This window comes from Coregonus clupeaformis, unplaced genomic scaffold (assembly GCF_020615455.1).
Source record: "Coregonus clupeaformis isolate EN_2021a unplaced genomic scaffold, ASM2061545v1 scaf2200, whole genome shotgun sequence".
Lineage (NCBI taxonomy): Eukaryota > Metazoa > Chordata > Actinopteri > Salmoniformes > Salmonidae > Coregonus > Coregonus clupeaformis.
In genome coordinates, this window is record NW_025535654.1 from 38667 (window position 1) to 48856 (window position 10190).

At 44.3% G+C, this 10190-nt stretch overlaps 1 pseudogene; it reads left to right on the plus strand.

Moving 5' to 3' along the window:
- The first annotated feature begins 858 nt into the window (after positions 1-858).
- LOC121562694 lies at positions 859-8002 on the plus strand (annotated as a pseudogene).
- Positions 8003-10190: the final 2188 nt, after the last annotated feature.

The window sequence follows — 10190 nt, forward strand, 5'->3', positions numbered from 1 at the left end:
GTGCGTGCGTGCGTGCGTGCGTGCGTGCGTGCGTGCGTGCATGTGTTGTTATTTATTAGCGTTAATCAACGTGGCTTCCATCCCTCATTCCAGGTCCATGAGAAAGCTGCATTAAAGAGGGGAGAGAGGGAGGAGAGAAAATGAAGGGAGTAGACGGCATATGGATCTTCTGTCCCTTCTGACCTTGGGGTCATTACAATATAATAATATAATAATATGATGACACACACAGACACACACGGCCCATCACGTATCCTGCTGGGGAGCGAGCGAGAGGCCTCTTCGGGCCATCCATCAGCAGGCCCAGAGAGAAGCCTGGAGATAGATTTACACTCTCCCCATAATGAGGCATCAACACTGGGCCAGTCCTCTGCATGCTGAGGCAGTCTCTGGAGGGAGAGCTGGGGGGTAGCAAGGCCGGACTACGTATATCTACAGTACCAAGGTTGGTAGAGAGAGATATGGGGTTGGGCGGGGAGAGATAGAGAGAGGTACTCCCATAACCCCCCTGTTCTGTACCTGCCCTCCCCCTCTCCCCCTCCCCTCTCCCTCTCCCCTCTTCACCCCCTCTCCCTCTCCCCCTCCCCTCTTCACCCCCTCTCCCTCTCCCCCCTTCACCCCCTTCCCCAGATACACACACACACACACACACACGCACGCATGCACACACACACAAAAACACACATACACACACGCAGATACACACACACACAGACACATAAAGAGAGAGACAGACAGGTGTGTGGTTCCCACCTGTATCTAGTTTAGACCAGGTAGTGCAGCCCTTGGTTGGGGGCCTTAAGCCAGGCAGACAGGTGTGTGGTTCCCACTGTGTCTAGTTTAGACCAGGTAGTGCAGCCTTGGTTAGGGGCTATAAGGCAGGCAGACAGGACAGTCCACCACCACACTACCCACTCTGCAGGATGAAGGTATGACATTACTAACTATTAAGACTGACTACTATATGATATGTCCCATATCCATGCGAAGTAAGTAGATCATTCATAATTTTTACTGTATCGTTTTTAATGTTTTCAGAATGTTATATGAGGTTATGTGTGGGTCTACGGTTGTCTGAATGTTATATGAGGTTATGTGTGGGTCTACGGTTGTCTGAATGTTATGTGAGGTTATAAGTGGGTCTAAAGTTGTCTGAATGTTATCTGAGGTTACGTGTGTCTGTATCTCTACTCTGGGTTGTTTTGCTGCATGTACTGCACTGATGGCATTGAACAGTGACGTAAATGTTGTTTTAATGTTTTTTTAAATGTTGTTTGAATGTTGTGTGAATGTTGTGTGAACGTTCTGTGAATGTTTTCCCTGTCTCTGTCTCCCAGGTGTTTTTGCTCCTGTCTCTGCTGGCTCCTGTAGCCGTCCTCTCTCAGTTCTACCTCCCTCAGGACTGTGACGACATCTATCAACATGACAACACCAAACCCAGTGGGGTGTACACCATCTACCCTGGGGGTCCCATCACTCCCCTGCACGTCTACTGTGACATGGACACAGATGGAGGGAGGTGGACTGTGAGTAGAGAACTTTATAGATCATCTGTGATGTTTGTGATGTGATGATGGTGCAAAATGTATGATAATAATATCTCTCTCCCTCCCTTGTCTCCCCCCTCTATGCCTCCCTCCCTCCCTCCCTTCTCTCTCTCTCTCTCTCTCTCTCTCTCTCTCTCTCTCTCTCTCTCTCTCTCTCTCTCTCTCTCTCTCTCTCTCTCTCTCTCTCTCTCTCTCTCTCTCTCAGGTGTTCCAAAGGAGAATGGATGGAACAGAGAACTTCTACAGACCCTGGGCGCACTACAAATCTGGCTTTGGGAATGTGGCTGGAGAGTACTGGCTGGGTGAGTCCTCCTCAGAAAACCAAACAAGAAGAAGTTAGGGGAAGGATCTAGGAGCAAGAGGAGGGGCTAGGAGCTAGAGGAAGGGGCTAGGAGCTAGAGGAAGGGGCTAGGAGATAAAGGAAGGGGCTAGGAGCTAGTGGAAGGGGCTAGGAGCTAGAGGAAGGGGCTAGGAGCTAGAGGAAGGGGCTAGGAGCTAGAGGAAGGGGCTAAGAGATAAAGGAAGGGGCTAGGAGCTAGAGGAAGGGGCTAGGAGCTAGAGGAAGGGGCTAGGAGCTAGAGGAAGGGGCTAGGAGATAAAGGAAGGGGCTAGGAGCTAGAGGAAGGGGCTAGGAGCTAGAGGAAGGGGCTAGGAGCTAGAGGAAGGGCTAGGAGCTAGAGGAAGGGGCTAGGAGCTAGAGGAAGGGGCTAGGAGATAAAGGGCGGGGCTAGGAGCTGGGGGAAGGGGCTAGGAGCTAGAGGAAGGGGTTAGGAGCTAGAGGAAGGGGCTAGGAGCTAGAGAAAGGGGCTAGGAGCTAGGGGAAGGGGTTAGGAGCTATAGGAAAGGGGATAGGAGCTAGAGGAAGGGGCTAGGAGCTAGAGGAAGGGGCTAGTAGCTAGAGGAAGGGGCTAGGAGATAAAGGAAGGGGCTAGGAGCTAGAGGAAGGGGCTAGGAGCTAGAGGAAGGGGCTAGGAGCTAGAGGAAGGGGCTAGGGAGATAGGAAGGGGCTAGGAGGCTAGAGGAAGGGGCTAGGAGCTAGAGGAAGGGGCTAGGAGCTAGAGGAAGGGCTAGGAGCTGGAGGAAGGGGCTAGGGAGCTAGAGGAAGGGGCTAGGGAGATAAAGGGCGGGGCTAGGAGCTGGGGAAGGGGCTAGGAGCTAGAGGAAGGGGTTAGGAGCTAGAGGAAGGGGCTAGGAGCTAGAGAAAGGGGCTAGGAGATAACGGACAGGGCTAGGAGCTAGGGAAGGGGGTTAGGAGCTAGAGGAAGGGGCTAGGAGATAAAGGAAGGGGCTAGGAGCTAGAGGGAAGGGGGCTAGGAGCTAGGGGAAGGGGTTAGGAGCTATAGGAAAGGGGATAGGAGGTAAGGAAATGAGCTAGGGGCTGAAATGTAACAGGACCTTTATGCTTTCTGTTCTTGTCAGGTCTGGACAACATCTTCCTCCTGACGATGAGGAAGAAGAGTGAGCTGAGGGTGGACATGGAAGACTTTGGGAGGGAAGGTTAATGCTAAATACATCCTCCTTCTCCATTGATCCTGAGAACTATGGATACACACTGAGACTGGGCAGTTATGTAGACGGAGGGGCAGGTGAGTTCTTCTTCTTCATCAGTCTTAAAGGAAAACTCCACCCAAAACGATCTTTTGGTTTTGTTTTATTAGTCCATTGTTGACATAGTCCCAAAATGTTTTGCTTTTTCACTATCAACTTTTCAAAATATGTAACTTTCAAATTATAGAAATCATCCCCATAGGATGCATTTTTACAGGAATGATTTCTGTATCTTGAAAACTTGATTGCTGACAAGCAAATCATTTTGGGACTATGTCAGCAATGGACTAATGAAACAAACACCACAAGATAGTTTTTGGGGAGGAGTTTTCCTTTAAGGCCTGTCCACACCAAGGATGATAACTATAACCATAACTATAATGATGAATTATACATAGCTATAAACGTTGGCGAGCATCCACACCAGCGGACTGTTTATTGTTTATTGTTAAGCAGTACACCTGTCAATCAACTGATCAACGCATCCTACTGCACGCTGTATGACTATTAATAAGGTGGTAACACAAGACCATTCAGTGCTACAGGGTGTGGTCGTTGCCATAGTGACAACTGCATCAGGGTGTGGTCGTTGCCATAGTGACAACTGCATCAGGGTGTGGTCGTTGCCATAGTGACAACTGCATTTAATACTACAATGTAAATGTAATGAAAAATAATATTTAAACTTTAAGGTGCATTACCACCACCAACTGGACTGGAGTGTGGACCTCAGTTCATCTTTTAATCAGGGGCGCAACTTTGGTTTTAGAAGTGGGGGGGACTTAATTATTATTATCATAGACAGTACCAGTCAAAGGTTTGGACACACCTACTCATTCAAGGGTTTTTATTTATTTTTACTATTTTACTATTTGACCAAGAAGGAGAGTGATGGAGTGCTGCATCAGATGACCTGGCCTCCACAATCCCCCTACCTCAACCCAATTGAGATGGTTTGGGATGAGTCGGACCGCAGAGTGAAGGAGAAGCAGCCAACAAATGCTCAGCATATGTGGGAACTCCTTCAAGACTGTTGGAAAAGCATTCCAGGTGAAGCTGGTTGAGAGAATGCCAAGAGTGTGCAAAGCTGTCATCAAGGCAAAGGGTGGCTATTTGAAGAATCTCAAATCTCATATATATTTTGATTTGTTTAACACTTTTTTGGTTACTACATGATTCCATCTGTGTTATTTCATAGTTTTGATGTCTTCACTATCATTCTACAATGTAGAAAATAGTACAAATAAAGAAAAACCCTTGAATGAGTAGGTGTTCTAAAACGTTTGACTGGTAGTGTATGTGTAGATTTATAGAGGACCTTGTATATTTCAGGTAAAATAACAACCCAATGTTTATATCCCAGGACAAATTAGCTAGCAACAGCAAGCTAGCTGCTTTTAAACCTGTCCCCAAATTAATATAGTTGGTTCAGTTAGTTTTGATATTTCAACCTGTGTGTCCTGATCGCGTCTGGTGTGGATGAGCAAAATCAACATGTGCGCAATGGCGTCTAGTCAGCATGTCACGCCTCGATCACACTGACAGCATCTTTGTGCAAAATGGTAGGCAGCATCATCTGGATATGTGTGCAACAAAAGTTCAACATTCACCTTCTGCTACCATTTCTGTCAAACCATTTCTGTCAAACCATTTCTGTCAAGCCATCCACGCATACAGTTTGATGCACACGTTCGATAAATCCAATTTATACACCACACAGAACGCACTGCAACTGCCTCTGCAATGCTGCAAGGCAAACACAGCTTTCCATTGGAAATGAATGTACTTCTGCTGTACCAAAACGCAAGGACGCTGTCGGAGTGATCAAGGCGTAAGTTAGAAGCGTATGCAACCCATCATTCATTAGCTAAATATTAGTCCTAATACTACTAATACTTTTTGGGGGACAAGAAAATGATCATACAACACAATGCAATTCTTTTTTACTTTTGTTTTTTACAGTGAGTAAAGAGTTCTAGTCTAGGCCGTAAACTGCAGTGAATATGCCATTTAAATAACCACTAAAAAGCTCTGCGTTTTGAATGCATGTTTCATTCACAAATAATAATAATCTTGTCTAGGCCTGATTAGGCAACCATTTGGATCAGTAATGGGTCTTTTCTCAACAGTTTACAAGGTCCAGAAAGGCATATTAGTAGGCCAGTCACAGTGTGTATTTCATCAGGATGTATCGCAGTTAACAGATAGGGCTCCCATCGGGAAGAAGTATGGCCTTCTCATGCACTGTTTGGGGTGGATCATCATTCTCCAAATTCGTCCTATAATGAATGTGGCCACCGATATGCTCACACATGCCCAGTTATTCAGGGATGTTTACCGTGTGCTCTTCCTTCTCTCCTCTCTGCGCAGCCTCGCGCACCTAGAACCAAGAACGCTTCAATAGAATGCAATTTGATTGGTTGTCAGGGTTTTATCATTGGAGGGAAACAATCGCTCTGAAAGGGATCCAAACCATAGCTCCTCGTCATTCTCTAGTCTTTCTGTAGTTATCGTTGTAGTGGGAAAGTTCTGTTCACTTGACTTAGAACGATTCTTTTTTTTTTGTATCATTACAGTTCTCATTATAATGATCGTCCTTGGTGTGGATGGCCTTTTAGTCCAGTAAATAAGCTCCCAAAAAATACCATATTGTTGAAAATTGGCACACTTCCATAATGTTTTTGAGCAATAGGACTGTAAAGTTCCCAAATGTAAGAGGACTCTCGTGGTATTTACATATTTGCAGAAATCCATTCAGGTGTATTTTGTGGCTTTTGGTGAATGCATTCTTATGATCTAAAGTCGTTCTGTTTTATTTGCATATAGGCCTACTGTAGCTCTGATTGGCTATGGCGCACCGGTTTGTCTAGAGTCTGGTCCTGGACAAGACAGATGATTTTATTCGGTTTTATTTACTGCAGTGTCTCTTAATTGTCCAAAAGCATGGCCGCTTTCTCACTCTATATTGCTATAGAATTTTCACAAATACGTCATTCCCAAACATTCTATGAAAGTATGGAAATGTAAAAATGACCATATCTAAGTGCTCGCTTGTCAGAAGAAGAAAAAAGTTGTCAAATTCTTCCTGGGGGTGTACAGTGCATTCGGAAAGTATTCAGACCCATTCTCTTTTTCCACATTTTGTTATGTTACAGCCTTATTGTAAAATGGATTACATTTTTTAAATGCCCTCATCAATCTACAAACAATATGCCGTAACGACAAAGCAAAAACAGGTTTTAGATATTTGTGCAAATGTATGAAAAATAAACAACAGAAATACATTATTTAAATAAGTATTCAGACCCTTTGCTATGAGACTCAAAATTGAGCTCAAGTGCATCCTGTTTCCATTTATCATCCTTGAGATGTTCACCTTCCAACAGGACAACAGCCAAGACAACGCAGTGGCTTCGGGACAAGTCTCTGAATGTCCTTGAGAGGCCCAGCCCAAAAAAAACGATATAATCAATTTTAGAATAAGGCTGTAACGTAACGAAATGTGGAAAAAGTCAATGGGTCTGTATACTTTCCGAATGGACTGTAAGGTCCCAAAGTTGACAGTGCATGTCAGAGCAAAAACCACGAGCCATGAGGTCGAAGGAATTGACCGTAGAGTTCCGAGACAGGATTGTGTCGAGCCACAGATCTGGGGAAGGGTATCAAAAAATGTCTGCAGCATTGAATGTCCCCTAGATCAAGTGTCAACTGGTTAACGTAATAACTTATTACTTTTAGCGGAAAAAGTTATTATGTTTACCGTTCAACATTTTATTACGTTTACTGGGTTTATTACATAAAAAAATCAAAAAGTTATTACAAATCATAAAGTTATTGCATTTACCGGTGTTACAGGGCGCTACAGGCTGACCTGGAGCTTTGCTGAAATGGCACTATATCTATATATGTTTTGTTCAGCGCGAAAAGTTATACAAGTGTGCCAATTTTCACGCTTCTATACTAATATTTTATTTATTTACTGGACTACTGTATCTGGTGTAACCAGGCTACTGTCTGTCTGCTGGTATCTGGTTTAACCAGGCTACTGTGCTCTGTCTGCTGGTATCTGTTTAACCAGGCTACTGTGCTCTGTCTGTTGGTATCTGGTTTAACCAGGCTACTGTGCTCTGTCTGCTGGTATCTGGTTTAACCAGGCATCTGTGCTCTGTCTGTTGGTATCTGGTTTAACCAGGCTACTGTGCTCTGTCTGCTGGTATCTGGTTTAACCAGGCTACTGTGCTCTGTCTGCTGCTATCTGGTTTAACCAGGCTACTGTGCTCTGTCTGCTGGTATCTGGTTTAACCAGGCTACTGTGCTCTGTCTGCTGGTATCTGGTGTAACCAGGCTACTGTCTGTCTGCTGGTATCTGGTGTAACCAGGCTACTGTGCTCTGTCTGCTGGTATCTGGTTTAACCAGGCTACTGTCTGTCTGCTGGTATCTGGTTTAACCAGGCTACTGTCTGTCTGCTGGTATCTGGTTTAACCAGGCTACTGTGCTCTGTCTGTTGGTATCTGGTTTAACCAGGCTACTGTGCTCTGTCTGCTGGTTGATTCTCAGGAGACTCCATGTCGTATAGCAACGGCATGAAGTTCAGCACCTACGACAACGACCAGGACACCTGGGGCGACCACTGTGCCAGGCGCAACATGGGTGGATTCTGGTACGGTGCCTGTTTTCATGCCAACCCTAACGCCCTGTATGCCCCACATCCGGCAACTTCTTTCACTAATGTGTATGTTTCTTGGTATCACTGGAAAGGGGATAACTACTCTCTGAAAAGCATTTCCTTTAAGATCAGGGCTGTCTCTGATGCTGTGGCTGTCCAGGAGCAGGAGTAACATACCTGCCTCTATTACATTTACATTTACATTTACGTCATTTAGCAGACGCTCTTATCCAGAGCGACTTACAAATTGGTGCATTCACCTTATAGCCAGTGGGATAACCACTTTACAATGTTTTTTTTTTTTCTCACATCATCACTATTACTGCCATCTTGGCTGTTAAAGTAGTGCATCATGTTATAACAGCAAGATGGGCTCTCTGTCTCTTGATTCAAATGTTAATTTACTCAAATAATAATTAAAGCATTTGAAAAGACAAATTCACTCTGTCTTTTTATTTACTGTATGTACATATTAATGTATTTATTATAATCAGTCTGATTGGATGGCTGAATGTGTCATAGTCAAGGTTGTAACATGATCTTAGTGTTTTCACTGCAAAATGGTTGTGTGCATTAATTATTATCATCTTCATCCTCCTCCTCATCCTCATCATCCTCATATTCATCATAATCATCATCATCATAATCATCACCATCATAATCACTACCATCATCATCCTCATCAATACCATCATCACCATCTGCATCATCATCACCACCATCATCATCATCACCATCATCACCATCACCATCACAACCATCATCACCATCAATGTGTGATGTTTTTCTACAGACCTAAAGGCCTTATCTTCATGTTCATCACATTTATAGACCTGTCAATACCAGGAAGGATCTGGTCCAACCAGAACACCTGGGTTCAGATAATATTTGAAATAAAAAAAATACTTTGTGCGTTTGCTTTAACCTGCCCGGCGTGCCAGATGGGCGTGGTTTGTACTTTTGGGACTTTTCCATTGCTTCCATTGCAAACAGCAATTCTCAATCATGCCTAGCTAAAATATTTGAAATTATTTCAAATACTATTTGATCCCAGGTCTCTGGAGTAGCTAATGGGGATCCCTAATAAAAACAAATACAGACGTGGGATGGTACCCTATTCCCTTTGTAGTCCCCTGGACTCTGGTCCAAAGTAGTTCACTATATAGAGAATAGGGTGTCATTTGGGACTCAGATACAGAACACGTGTTAACTCAGAGATCTAAACAACTGGACCGGGAATCTGAGGGCTGATGACCAGATATGATGTGATATGGTATTATAGTGTTATGATATGGGGGACCGGAACAGGGACCTGAGGGCTGATGACCAGATATGATATGATATTATAGTGTTATGATATGGGGGACCTGAACAGGGACCTGAGGGCTAATGACCAGATATGACATGGTATTATAGTGTTATGATATGGGGACCGGAACAGGGACCTGAGGGCTAATGACCAGATATGACATGGTATTATAGTGTTATGATATGGGGACCGGAACAGGGACCTGAGGGCTAATGACCAGATATGATATGATATTATAGTGTTATGATATGGGGGACCGGAACAGGGACCTGAGGGCTGATGACCAGATATGATATGATATTATAGTGTTATGATATGGGGGACCGGAACAGGGACCTGAGGGCTAATGACCAGATATGATATGATATTATAGTGTTATGATATGGGGGACCTGAATGGGGACCTGAGGGCTGATGACCAGATATGATATGATATGATTATAGTGTTATGATATGGGGGACCGGAACAGGGACCTGAGGACTGATGACCAGATATGATATGATATGATTATAGTGTTATGATATGGGGGACCGGAACAGGGACCTGAGGACTGATGACCAGATATGATATGATATGATTATAGTGTTATGATATGGGGGACCTGAATGGGGACCTGAGAGCTGATGACCAGATATGACATGGTATTATAGTGTTATGATATGGGGGACCTGAACGGGGACCTGAGGGCTGATGACCAGATATGATATGATATTATAGTGTTATGATATGGGGGACCTGAATGGGGACCTGAGAGCTGATGACCAGATATGATATGATATTATAGTGTTATGATATGGGGGACCTGAATGGGGACCTGAGAGCTGATGACCAGATATGACATGGTATTATAGTGTTATGATATGGGGGACCTGAACGGGGACCTGAGGGCTGATGACCAGATATGATATGATATGATTATAGTGTTATGATATGGGGGACCTGAACGGGGACCTGAGGGCTGATGACCAGATATGATATGATATGATTATAGTGTTATGATATTAGGGACCTGAATGGGGACCTGAGAGCTGATGACCAGATATGATATGATATGATTATAGTGTTATGATATGGGGGACCGGAACAGGGACCTGAGGGCTGATGACCAGATATGATATG